We start from the raw sequence: 14,354 nt of genomic DNA, 5'->3' as shown, positions 1-14,354 counted from the left end.
GAGAATACCCTGAGCTCTGAGCAGAAGCAAATATCAATCCTTTCTGGGAAAGAGCATCCCCAATTTAGGCAAACAGTACTCCCACAAATTAAGATCAAACAAATATGAGCTTACAATTAAATAAAAATTTAAAAATTATCAAATGTCATGAGCAAGAGTCAACCAAAACAATAAACAATAGATGTATACTCTACAAAGATTTCATATATTGAAATCAACAGTTAAAAACATAAGGAAAAGACTATATGAAAAAAAAAAACAGATGTAATAGATAAAAGCATAAAATATGCAGGCAGTAAGATGAAATAAAAGTAATCAAGCAGATTGGAAGAATAACTAATAAAACTTCCAGAAATTAAAAACTTTGTTGATATTAAAAATTCAATAGATAGAGTAGTGAAGTTGGAGAGAATCAGTGACTAGAAGACAGAAATGAATAGATTATCCAGAATGCAGCACAGAAAAGCAAGATGTGTAATATTAAAGAAAGATATAAAATAAACCCAAAACAAGAAAATGGTAATAGGAACATACATATCAATAATTACCTTAGATGTAAATGGATTAAATGCTCCAACCAAAAGGATTAAATGCTCCAACCAAAAGACACAGACTGGCTGAATGGATACAAAAACAAGACTCTTATATATGCTGCCTACAAGAAACCCACTTCAGACCAAGGGATACATATAGACTGAAAGTAAAGGGATGGAAAAAGATATTCCATGCAAATGGAAGTCAAAAGAAAGCTGGAGTAGCAATACTCATATCAGACAAATTAGACTTTAAGGACTATAACAAGAGACAAGAAAAGATACTACATAATGATCAATGGATCAATCCAAGAAGAAGATATAACAATTGTAAATATCTGCGCACCCAACATAGGAGCACCTCAATACATAAGGCAAATGCTAACAGTCGTAAAAGGGGAAATCAACAGTAATACAATAATATATAGTAGGAGACTTTAACATCCCAATTAAACCAATGGACAGATCATCCAAACAGAAAACAAATAAGGAAACACAAGTTTTAAATGACACATTAGACCATCTCGACTTAATTGATATTTATAGGACATTCTACCCAAAAACTACAGAATACACTTTCTTCTCAAGTGCACACAGAACATTCTCCAAGATAGATCACATCTTGGGCCACAAATCAAGCCTTGGTAAATTTAAGAAAACTGAAATCATATCAAGCATCTTTTCCAACACTATGACACTAGATATCAATTACAGGAAAAAAACTGGAAAAGATACAAACACGTGGAGGCTAAACAATACACTGCTAAACAACCAAGAGATCACTGAAGAAATCAAAGAGGAAATCAAAAAATACCTAGAAACAAATGACAATGAAAACACGATGACCCAAAACCTATGGGATGCAGCAAAAGCAGTTCTAAGAGGAAAATTTATAGCAACACAATCCTACTTCAAGAAACAAGAAAAATCTTAAATAAATATATGCAATATATGCAAATCAATGTTATATACCATATTAACAAACTGAAGGATAAAAACCATATGATAATCTCAATATATGCAGAAAAAGCATTTGACAAAATTCAACACCTATTTATGATAAAAACTCTCCAGAAAGTGGGCATAAGGAAACTACCTCAACATAATAAAAGCCATTTATGACAAACTCACAGCCAACATCATTCTCAATGGTGAAAAACTGAAAGAATTCCCTCCAAGAATAAGAACAAGACAAGGTTGCCCACTCTCATCACTATTATTCAACATAGTTATGGAAGTTTTAGCCATGGCAATCAGAAAAGAAAAAGAAATAAAAGGAATACAAATTGGAAAAGAAGTAAAACTATCACTGTTTACAGATGACATGATATTTTACATAGAAAATCATAACGATGCCACCAGAAAACTACTAGAGCTAATTGATGAATTTAGTAAAGTAGCAGGATGCAAAATTAATGCACAGAAATCTCCTGCGTTCCTATACACTAACAGTAAATATCAGAAAGAGAAATTAAGGAAACACTCCCACTTACCATTGCAACAAAAAGAATAAAATACCTAGGAATAAACCTACCTAAAGAGGCAATGTATGCAGAAAATTGTAAGACACTAATGAAAGAAATCAAAGATGATACAAACAAATGGAGTGATATACCATTTTCTTGGATTGGAAGAATCAACATTGTGAAAATGACTATCCTATCCAAAGCAATCTACAGATTCAATGCAATCCCTATCAAATTACAAATGGCATTCTTCACAGAACTAGAACAAGAAATTTTACGATTTGTATGGAAACTCAAAAGACCCCAAAGAGCCAAAGCAATCTTGAGAAGAAAACATGGAGCTGGAGGAATCAGGCTCCCTGACTTCAGACTATAATACAAGGCTATAGTGATCAAGACAGTATGGTACTGGCACAAAAACGAGATGGATCAATGGAACAATGGAAGAGGATAGAGAGCCCAGAGATAAACCATGCACATATGGTCAATTTATCTTTGACAAAGGAGGACAATGGAGAAAAGACAGCTGCTTCAATAAGTGGTGCTGGGAAAACTGGACAGCAACATGTAAAAGAATGAAATGAGAACACTTCCTAATAGCATACACAAAAATAAACTCAAAATAGATTAAAAACTTAAATGTAAGGCCAGACACTATAAAACTCCTAGAGGAAAACATAAGCAGAACACTCTATGACATACATCAAAGCAAAATCCTTTTGACCCACCTCCTAGAATAACAGAAATAAAATCAAAAATAAACAAATGGGGCCTAATGAAACTTAAAATCTTCTGCACAGCGAAAGAAACCATAAACAAGACAAGAAGACAATCCTCAGAATGGGAGAAAATACTTGCCAACGAAGCAACAGACAAAGGGTTAATCTCCAAAATATACAAGCAGCTCATGCAGCTTAATACCAAAAAAGCAAATAACCCAATCCACAAATGGGTGGAAGACCTAAATAGACATTTCTCCAAAGAAGACATGCAGATGGCCAACAAACACATGAAAAGATGCTCAACATCACTAATCATTAGAGAAATGCAAGTCAAAACCACAATGAAGTATCACTTCACACCGGTCAGAATGACCATCACCAAAAAATCTAGAAATAATTAACGCTGGAGAGGGTGTGGAGAAAAGGGAAACCTCCTCCACTGTTGGTAGGAGTGTAAGTCGGTACAGCTACTATGGAAAACAGTTTGGAGATTCCTTAAAAAACTAAAAATGGAACAATGATATAACCCAGCAATTCCACTCCTGGGCATATACCCAGAGAAAACCATAATCCAAAAAGAAACATGTACCATAATATTCATTGCAGCACTCTTTACAATAGCCAGGACATGGAAGCAACTTAAATGCCATCAGCAGATGAATGGATAAAGAAGATGTGGCACATATATACAATGGAATATTACTCAGCCATAAAAAGGAATGAAATGGCATTATTTGTAATGAGGTGGATAGACCTAGAGACTGTCATACAGAGAGAAGTAAGCCAGAAAGAGAAAAACAAATACTGTATGCTAACTCATATGTATGGAACCTAAAAAAATGGTACTGATGAACCCAGTGACAGGGCAAGAATAAAGATACAGAGGTAGAGAACAGACTTGAGGACACGGGGTTGGGAGGGGGTGAAGGGGAAGCTGGGATGAAGTGAGAGAGTAACATTGACATATATACACTACCAACTGTAAAATAGATAGCTAATAGGAAGTTGCTGCATGACATAGGGAGATAAACTCGATGATGGGTGATGACTTAGAAGGCCAGGATAGGGAGGGTGGGAGGGAGTCATGGGAGGGAGGGGATATGGGGATATATGTCTAAATACAGCTGATTCAGTTTGGTGTACCTCAAAAACTGGCACAAGAGTGTAAAGCAATTATATTACAATAAAGAGCTTAAAAAAAAAAAAGAAACCATAAACAAGACAAAAAGACCTCAGAATAGGAGAAATTATTTGCCAACAATGAGGTATTACCTCACATCAGTCAGAATGGCCATCATCAAAAAATCTAGAAACAATAAATGTTGGAGAGGGTGTGGAGAAAAGGGAACTCTCCTGCACTGCTGGTGGGAATGTAAATTGATACATCCACTATGGAGAAGAATATGGAGGTTCCTTAAAAAACTAAAAATAGAACTACCATATGACCCAGCAATCCCACTCCTGGGCATATATCCTGAGAAAACCATAATAGAAAAAGATACATGTACCACAATATTCATTGCAGCACTATTTACAATAGCCAGGATATGGAAGCAACCTAAATGTCCATCAACAGATGAATGGATATAGAAGATGTGGCACATATATACAACGGAATATTACTCAGTCATAAAAAGGAATGAAAGTGAGTTATTTCTAGTGAGGTGGATGGACCTAGAGTCTGTCATACAGAGTGAAGTAACTCAGAGAGAGTAAAACAAATACCATATCCTGACACATATATATGGAATCTAAAAAAACGGTACTGGTGAACCTAGTGGCCAGGCAAGAATAAACACACAGATGTAGACAATGGACTTGAGGACACAGAGAGGGAAGGAGAAGCTGGGACAAATTGAGAATAGCATTGACATATATACAACACTAAATGTAAAATAGAAGGCTAGTGGGAAACTGCTGCATAGCACAGGGAGATCAACTTAATGCTTGGTGATGACCTAGAGGGGTGGGATGGGTGGGGGGAGGGAGGCTCAAGAGGAAGAGGATAGGGGATATATTATAAATACAGCTGATTCACTTTGTTGTATAGCAGAAACTGCTACAACACTGTAAAGCAGTTATACTCCAATAAATATCTGAAGGAAAAAAAAAACAGAAGATGTGGTACACATATACATGAAATATTAGCCATAAAAAAAAATGAAATGTTGCCATTTGCAGCAACATGGATGAACCTAGAGATTATCATACTGAGTGAAGTAAGTCAGAGAAAGACAAATATCATATGATATCGCTTCTATGTGGAACCTTAAAAAATGGTACCAATGAACTTATCTACAAAACACAGAAAAAATTGTCGTTACTGGGGGTAAGGGCTAGGAGAGAAGGCATAAATTGGGAGACATATACACACTACTATATATACAATAGATAACTAATAAGGACCTACTATATAGCACAGGGAACTCTACTCAATACTCTGTAGTGGCCTATATGGGAAAGAATCTAGAAAAAGAGTGGATATATGTATACATATAACTGACTCACTTTGCCGTACACCTGAAACTAACACAACATTGTAAAGCAACTATACTTCAATAAAAAAATTTTAAAAAAAGAAAGATATAAGATAAATAAAAGATGGGCTAAAAAAAAGCTAATAATCCTCTAAAGTTCAGAAGAAAAGAATGAGAAAATAGAGAGAAGACAATACTGGTAATGAAGTAACAACAGAGAATATTCCAAAATTGTTAAAACACTTGAATGTGGGAAGACATTCGGGAACCTTTTTGATGTGGGCCGAGCGATGGGATTCTTGAGCAGTGGAGGAGCTGAGGGTGCAGGGTGTGGAGACTAATATCACCCTGTTTGGTCCTGAGGGATGGCTGGTTAGCCAAAGACGGGTAAGATTCCTCAGAGGAGGAACAACCTAAGACAGGCACAGCCGCAGAGGGGCCAACAGGGATGGTGCATAGAACCTTCCTTATATCACCGTGTTTGGCCCTAGAGGATGACTGGTTAGCCAGAGACGGGTAAGATTCCTCAAGGGAGGAACAACCTAAGACAGGCACAGTCGCAGAGGGGCCAACACGGGTGGGGCACAGACCCCTAATATCTGAGAGAGGTCTCCTGCCCCCAGGGCTGTTTTGCTCTCCACCCCCAGCTCAAATCCACACCTGCTCAACTCGGACCCAGGAAGTAAACAAAGATAATTGCCTCAATCATGTGAGGCCTTTGACTGTTTATGAGTGTAACCTGAGAATGTTAGCCCACGAACTCAATAAAAGCAGCCTGGGATGAGTCAGTGGGGCTCTTGATCCGAGAAGTCTTGAGCCCCCCGGTCCCACTTTTCTCTTCAGTCTGTGTCTGTGTCTTCTTCAAGCTTGCGGCACCCGTCACTCGCCTCGAGTCGCCGAGCTGGTCTCGGCACTTGAATCCACAGATACAGGAGGCAGAATGTCAACCAAGCAGGACAAAAGGAAAACATCCATACTAAGATATACTATAGTGGTGGAAATTGAGAAAGTAAAAATAAGCAGACAATCTTAGGCTGGTTGGAAAGAACAAAGATGTTACCTTAAGCCTGACAACTAGCTTTTGATCAGAAGAAATAAAGCCAAGAAGAGAGGGAGGAAATATATTTAAAAAGCACTAAAAGGGACTTCTCTGGTGGTCCCGTGGTTAAGACTCCGTGCTTCCACTGCAGTGGGGCATGGGTTCAATCCCTGCTTGGGGAACTAAGATACCACATGCCAAAAAAAAAAAAAAAAAAGGCACTGAAAAAAGTCAACATAGAATTATGCATCGTTCATTTATTCATATTTGTTTAGCAGCTACTATGTGTCAGGAACAGACAAAAAACACTGCCTTCATGGAACTTACATTATAGTAGTGGGGACAAATAATAAATAAGATAATCAAATATGTCAGTTGTTATGAAGAAAAATAAAGCAGGAAAGGGGATGGTAGTACCAGGGAAGGGAGAGTTTGCAATTTTTAATATGAAGGATTGGGAAGGTTTCACTGAAAAAGTGATAATTGAGCAAAGACCTGAAAAAAGTAAGGTTGGGGGAGGGAGGCAGCAGGGAGCTAAATAGATAGCTATGAAGAAAGTATTACAGGGAGAGACAGCAAGTTGAAAGGCCATGTGGTAGCTCAAAGACATGTTTGAAGAACAGTAAGGATGCCAGTGTGACTACAACACTGGGAGTGATAGAATGGCAAGAAATGAGGTTGGAGAGATAGAACTAGGAGAAGGAATATCACATGGAACCTTCCACATGACTGTTAGGACTTGGGTTTTTACGCCAAATCAAATGGAAAGCTACTAGAGAGTTTTGGGCAGAGTCATCTCATGATCTCATTTACATTTTTAAAGAGTGACTTGAGAATAGGTTTATAGGAAGGCAAGGGAAAAATCAAGAAAACCAGTTGGAAAGCTACATCAGTGATCTAGATGAAAGAGCATGGTGGCATATATAAAGTTAGTAGCAATGTAGTTGGTGAGAACTGGTCAGATTTGAAGGAGAATCAAAAGGATTTGGTGCAGTTTTTAAATGGTTTGTAACACAGGGGAGTTTTAGATGGATAACTGAAAGGATGCAGTTGATATTCACTCTAAGGAGCAAAACTGAGTAGAGCAAGCTTGGAGGGAAGATCAGGAGCTCAGTTTAAAACATTCTAAATTTGAAATATGTGATATTCAAATGGAAATATCAGAGTGGATACAGGAGTTCGGAGTTCATTCATAAGGTTTAAAATGCAGACATAAATTTGGGAGTCAACAGTAAATTAATAGTATAGAGAGCCATGAAATTAGACAAGATTCAAAGACCAAACCCTTGGGCACTCCAACATTAAGAGGATAGAAGGATCCAGAAGAACAAACATTGAAAACTGTGGAAGAGCAGTGAGTGAGGCAGTAGGAAAATCAGGAAAATATGGTTTCCTGAAAGCAAGTTAAAGAAGTTGTTTTAAGGAAAACTATCTTTCAAGGATGAGGAACAAAGACATTTTCAGATAATACACAACTTGTACTTACCAGAAATAGTCTTTCATTAAAGGAATTTCAGGAAGCAAGGAAATAATCCCTTAAGGAAACACTGAGATTGAAGAAGGAATGGCAAGCAATGATACTCATAAATTTTACTATAAACAACTACAAAATTATGATAATGATAATAATGCATAGTATCTGGGGTTCCAAATTTAGTACAGCAGAACTAAAATTCTGGACAACAGCATATATGACACAAGAAAGTTAATTAGAGTTAATGCTCTAGGATCCTTGAATTGTTAAGGAGGGTTTTAAGATTTTTAAAGCACTTTAAGAAGACATACAGATGATCAAAAAGCACATGAAAAATGCTCAATAACACTAATTATTAGAAAAATGCAAATCAAAACTACAGTGAAGTAACATTACACCAGTCAGAATGGGCAACATCAAAAAATCTACAAACAATAAATGCTGGAGAGGGTGTGGAGAAAAGGGTACATTCCTACACTGTTGGTGGGAATGTAAATTGCTACAACCACTATGGAGAACAGTATAGAGGTTCCTTAAAAAAACAAAAAAAGAGCCACCATATGATCCAGCAATTCCACTCCTGGGCATAAATTGCGAGAAAACCATAATTCAAAAAGATACATGCACCCCAGTGTTTATTGCAGCACTATTTACAGTAGACAGGACATGGAAGCAACCCAAATGTCCATCAACAGAGGAAAGGATAAAGAAGATATGGTACATATACAGAATGGAATATTACTCAGCCATAAAAAGGAATGAAATTGGGTCACTTGTAGAGACGTGGATGGACCTAAAGACTGTCATACAGTGTAAAATAAGTCAGAAAGAGAAAAACAACTATCGAATATTGTCATATATATGAAATCTAGAAAAATGGTATAGGTGATCTTATTGTCAAAGCAGAAATAGAGACATATAGAGAACAAATGTATGGACACTGGTGGCGGGGGGGGGTAGTGGGATGAATTTGGAGACTGGGATTGACATATATATACTATTGATACAATGTATAAAATAGATAACTAATGAGAACCTACTGTATAGCTAAGGGAACTCTATTCATTGCTCTGTGGTGACCTAAATGGGAAGGAAATCCCCAAAAGAGGGGACATATGTATACGTATAGCTGGTTCACTTTGCTGTATAGTAGAAACTAACACAACATCGTAAAGCAACTATACTCCAATAAAATTTTTTTTTAAAAAGTGCAAATGGCATTTTGTTCAAGACAATTGTTCACTGTGCAGAGCTGACCCATCCATTGCAAAATATTCAGCATCTTTGGACTCTGCACTCCAAATGCCAGTAGTACCCACCATAGTCACAGTGCCAACTTGAAAAAAAAGTCCACATATTTCCAATACTTGCAGGGAGGGTGCTATATCAGACCTAATGAGAACCACTGAATTTCATGGAGAAAACAGGCAAACTAATTTAAAAGTTTAGCCACATACAAAAATAAAAGGCAAGAGAAAAAATGTTGAGAGAAAAGGAACAAATACAGAGCACAAAGGAGGAAAAACAAGTCCAAATATATAACTAATCACAATAAATGTAACTAAACTAAATTTGCCAGTTAGAGTGTTAGTTGGATTTTTTTTTTTAAGAATTATCCAATTACACAGTGGCATTTGGGGGGGGGGGTTTACAAGAGATACAAAAAACCTTACAGATACAGAAAGATTTAGAATTAAAAATATTAATATTAACCAAAAGAAAGTTAGGTTAGTTATATTATTAGACATATATAAGATACATATATTATTAGATAATATGTGTTAGGAGATTTCAGTGGGATTCAATTATTGCTAGGTCAAGCACACAAAACCACAAGTGAGCTATATATGATTTGAATAATTCAATTAGCAAGTTTGAATATATACATATATATGTACATAACTGTTTAGTTTGTATATATAAAATGTGTGTGAATATGTATATATTTAGGTCTGTGTGTGTGTTTTTTTTTACAATCATCATCATTCAGCTTATTTCTTTACTGAGTGATCATTATGTGCCAAGGATTATTATAGGCACTGGATAGGTAATAACTAATCCTCATAAAACTACTATGAAATGGGTCTGTAAGTGCAAAGCTGAAATCTGACCTCGTGTAATTTGGCTCTAGTGCTGGTGTTTTTAACCAATACAAAACATTCATTAATGGAACATTTTCAAAATGTAATCACTTACAAGACCATAAAGCAAGTTTCCACAAATTTAACAAATTAATCATGCAGTGGTTAAAGAAAAAAATTAGTCATAACAATTGCTAAAGAAGGTAAGTAAGACCTAAATGTAAGACTGGATACTATAAAACTCCTAAAGGAAAACAGAGGAAGGATACTCTTTGACATAAATTGCAGCAATACTTTTTTGGATCTGTCTCCTAGAGTAATGGAAAAAGCAAAAATAAATAAATAGGACCTAATTAAACTTATAAGCTTTTGCACAGCAAAAGAAATCATAAGCAAAATGAAAAGACAACCAACAGAATGGGAGAAAATATTTGCAAATGATGAGACTGACAAGGGAATAATTTCCAAAGTATACGAACAGCTTACACAGCTCAATATCAAAAAACCAAACAACCCGATCAAAAAATGGGCAGAAGACCTAAACAGACATTTGTCCAAAGAAGACATACAGATGACCAACAGGCACATGAAAAGATACTCAACATCACTAATTATTAGAGAAATGCAAATCAAAACTACAGTGAGGTACCACCTCACACCTGTCAGAATGGCCATCATCAAAAAGTCTACAAATAATAAATGCTGAAAAGAGTGTGGAGAAAAGGGAATCCTCCTACACTGTTGGTCGGAATGTAAATTGGTGCACTCACTATGGAGAACCATATGGAGGTTCCTTAAAAAAGTAAAAACAGAGTTACCATATGATCCAGCAATCCCCACTCCTGGGCATATATCCAGAAAAGATGAAAACTCTAATTCGAAAAGACACATGCACCCCAGTGTTTACAACAGCACTATTTACAATAGCCAAGACTTGTAACCAACCTAAATATCCATCAGCAGATGAATGAATAAAGAAGATGTGGTACATATATACAATGGAATATCACTCAGCCATAAAAAAGAATGAAATAATTCCATTTGCAGCAAAATGGACCTAGAGATTATCATAATAAGTGAATTGTCAGGCAAAGACAAATATCATATAATATCACTTATACATGGAATCCAAAAAAATAGATACTAATGAATTTATTTACAAAACAGAAATAGACCCACAGACATAGAAAACAAACTTATGGTTACCAAAGGGGAAAGAGCGGGAGGCATAAATTGGGAATTTGGATTAACATAAACACACTACTATATACAAAATAGATAAACAACAAGGACCTACTGTATAGCACAGGGAACTATATTCAATATCTTATAATAACCTATAATGGAAAAGAATATGAAAAAGAACATATATATACATATATGTGTATATATGTATATAGACCAATATATATATATGTATATATACATCAGAATCACTTTGCTATATATATATATATATGAGAATCACTTTGCTGTACACCTGAAACATTGTAAATCAGCTATAGTTCAATAAAAAAATAATTTTAAAACATTCTTCAACCTCATTAATAATCAGGAAAATGCAAACTTAGACCACAATGAGATACCATTTTACATTGACAATACCAGCTGCATGGCAAAAATTCTCATCCATTCAGCTGGGAAGAGGTTAAGTTTAGACAAACACTTTGGAAAGCAACTTGCCATTATCTCATAAAAGTAAACATTCCCTTATCCTATGAGCTTGCAATTCTAGTCCTGGGTATATAAATCCTAGTCTACAGAAACTCTTGTTTGTTCACCAGGAGATGTACAAATACGTTCACAGCAGCAGCACTCATACAGCAAAGACCTGGAAACAACCCAAATATACATCAGCAGAAGAATGTGTAAATAAATTGTATAATAGCTACACACTAGAATATTATATATAAGTGAAAGTAACACTATGACCTGGATGAATCTTAGAAACATAACAATAAAGTGGGAAAAGCTAGGTACATAAGACTTTATGCAGTTTGTGCCATTTTCATAAAGCTCAAAAATAAGCAAAAGTAAATATATAGAGATAGATAAGATAAGATAAAATGAAAAACTTGGAGACAAAATTATTAAAACAAACTTTAGGAGAAAGGTCACCTTGGGGAGCAGGAAAAGGGCTAAAAACAAATAGCTGGGGAAAGTACAAATAGGTAGATGCAAAAATATTAATCATTTTCATTCTTAAATTGTGCTCTAGTTGCTCAAGTATTCATTATCATGATTTTTATCTTACATATGTTAAAACAATCTTTTGTATATATCAAATATTATATTACAAAGATATTGCTTAAAAAGAGAGAATAGGAGGTGAGGACAGAGAAATAGCAAATGCATACATCTTACCTAGAGTTTTACCGTAAAGAGAAGAAATGAAAGGGTTAAAGATAAAGGAGACATGGGAATAAGAAAGAATTCAACTTTATGGTTTTATTTTTTAATATGGGAGAAAATACAGCATGCTCTTATACTAATAGAAATGATGCAAGCAACATGGGAATGACCGATGATGCAAGAGAGAAAAGAGGATAATTACAAGAGCAGAGTCCTTGGATACAAAAAAGGAAATCCCATCCAGCACTTAAGTGGAGGGGTCCATCTTACAATACAGCAGAAACGAGAAAGTTCACTTGTTTTAACAGATGGGAAGGCAGAGTAGATACAGTTAATATATTTGTTGATGGAAAGATCATGAAGTTCTCTTCTGAGTAGTTCTATTTTCTCTGTGAAATATGAAGCAGGATTATGCTGATAGTGAGTGGGATGGAGTGAAGCAGAGAGCACAGGAGCTTTGAGAAGAGAGAAGGTGAGAAATTAACTTTGAGAGAAGGAGAGCAAATTGAACAAGGAAACCTAAGGGACATCCTCCTCCTTGATGCACATTCTATTGATTTTCCCCTCCCTCACTGTGCACTCCTTATCATTCTCCTCTGCTAGATTTTTATCCTCTTCCTGACCTCTCAATATTGGAGTGTCTGAGCTCAGTCCTCAGATACATTCTCTCCACTATGTTTCTATGTGAGCTCACCTAGTCCCATGGCTTTAAATATCATCCACATGGGAAAGACTCAAAAATTGCTATCTGTAGCTCCTAACCTCTGGACTTGTATATCAGCTGCCCATGTGATGTTTACACTTGGATGTGCAAAAAGCATGTTCAAACATGTCCTAAACAAACTTTTCATTTCTCTGCCCATTCCTCTTTCTAGCCAGTCTTCTACAGCTTAGTAGATGGCACCACCTACTCACCTAGTTGCCCAGAGCAGAAACCTAGTTTTTTCCTTGATTTGTCTTTTTCTCATACCTCAAACCCTATCCATGAGCAACTTATAGGAGCTCTACCTTTAAAATACAATCCTTCTCAAATCCCAAATTTAATCCTTCTCACCACCTCCACCACTACTACCCTGCTCTAAGGCACAACCATCTCTTCTCTACACCATTACAATAGCTTCACTCCCACCCCCAGTCCATTCTCCACATGCAGCCAGTGATCTTTTAAAAACAAAAATCAACCTAAAAGTCTATCAACAGAAGAAAGGATAAAGAAGATGTGGTACATATATACAATTGAATATTACTCAACCATAAAAAAGAACAAAATAATGCCAATTGCAGCAACATGGACGGACCTAGAGATTGCCATACTGAGTGAAGTAAGTCAGAAAGAGAAAGACAAATATCATATGATATCACTTATATGTGGAATCCAAAAAAAAAATGGTACAAATGAACTTATCTACAAAACAGAAATAGTCACACATGTAAAAAACAAATATGGTTATGGGTGGGGAGGGATAAATAGGGAGATTGGGATTGACATATACACACTACTATATATAAAATAGATAACCAATAAGGACCTACTGTATAGCACAGAGAACTCTACTCAATACTCTGTAATGACCTATATAGGAAAAGAATCTAAAAACTAGTGGATATATGTATACGTATAACTGATTCACTTTGCTGTACAACAGAAACTAACACAAGCTTGTAAATCAACTATACTCCAATAAAAAAATTTTAAAAATAATAAAAGCATAAATCAGATCACATACTCTCATGCTTAAATCTTCCCATGTTATCTATTGCATTTAGTACAAAATCCAGAATCTTCAGTCTGTCTATCTGCCCTATGTGATCTGGCCTTGGCTAGCTCCTTAACCACATCTCTCCATCACTCCCCCCACCTCTAAATCTGCTTTGGCCACATCAGAACTCTTAGCATTTCTAGCAGGTGTCAAGTTTATCTCTACTTCAGGGTCTTTGCATTGGCTTTCACTGGTGCCTCAGAAATTTTTAGGTTATTTATCCCTTTCATTAGAGTCCCAGTTAAATATCACCTCTTGAAGCTGGTATTTTATCCAAAAGAGCCCTACCCTCTTCATCTCTTTACTCTCCTTTACTATTTTTTTTGATTGCCTGAATGACATTTTGTTTTATAAACTTTTTGGGTGCCTCTCCCACTAGAACTAAAGTTCTATGAAGGCAGAGACTGCCTCGTTCGCCATTGTTAACTGCGAATAGTGGCCGGCAAAACA

The 14,354-nt window shown here is 36.0% G+C and overlaps 1 protein-coding gene across 1 annotated transcript in view; it reads right to left on the bottom strand.

Annotated features, from left to right (window-relative positions):
* The window catches only part of SLC44A5 (solute carrier family 44 member 5), a 348,242-nt gene that overhangs the window by 205,386 nt on the left and 128,502 nt on the right, over positions 1-14,354 (bottom strand). The gene's annotated exons all lie outside the window — the stretch shown is intronic.

The sequence above is a fragment of the Hippopotamus amphibius genome, chromosome 1 (genome assembly GCF_030028045.1).
Source record: "Hippopotamus amphibius kiboko isolate mHipAmp2 chromosome 1, mHipAmp2.hap2, whole genome shotgun sequence".
NCBI classification, from domain to species: domain Eukaryota; kingdom Metazoa; phylum Chordata; class Mammalia; order Artiodactyla; family Hippopotamidae; genus Hippopotamus; species Hippopotamus amphibius.
This window is presented reverse-complemented; position numbering and strand designations above follow the sequence as displayed.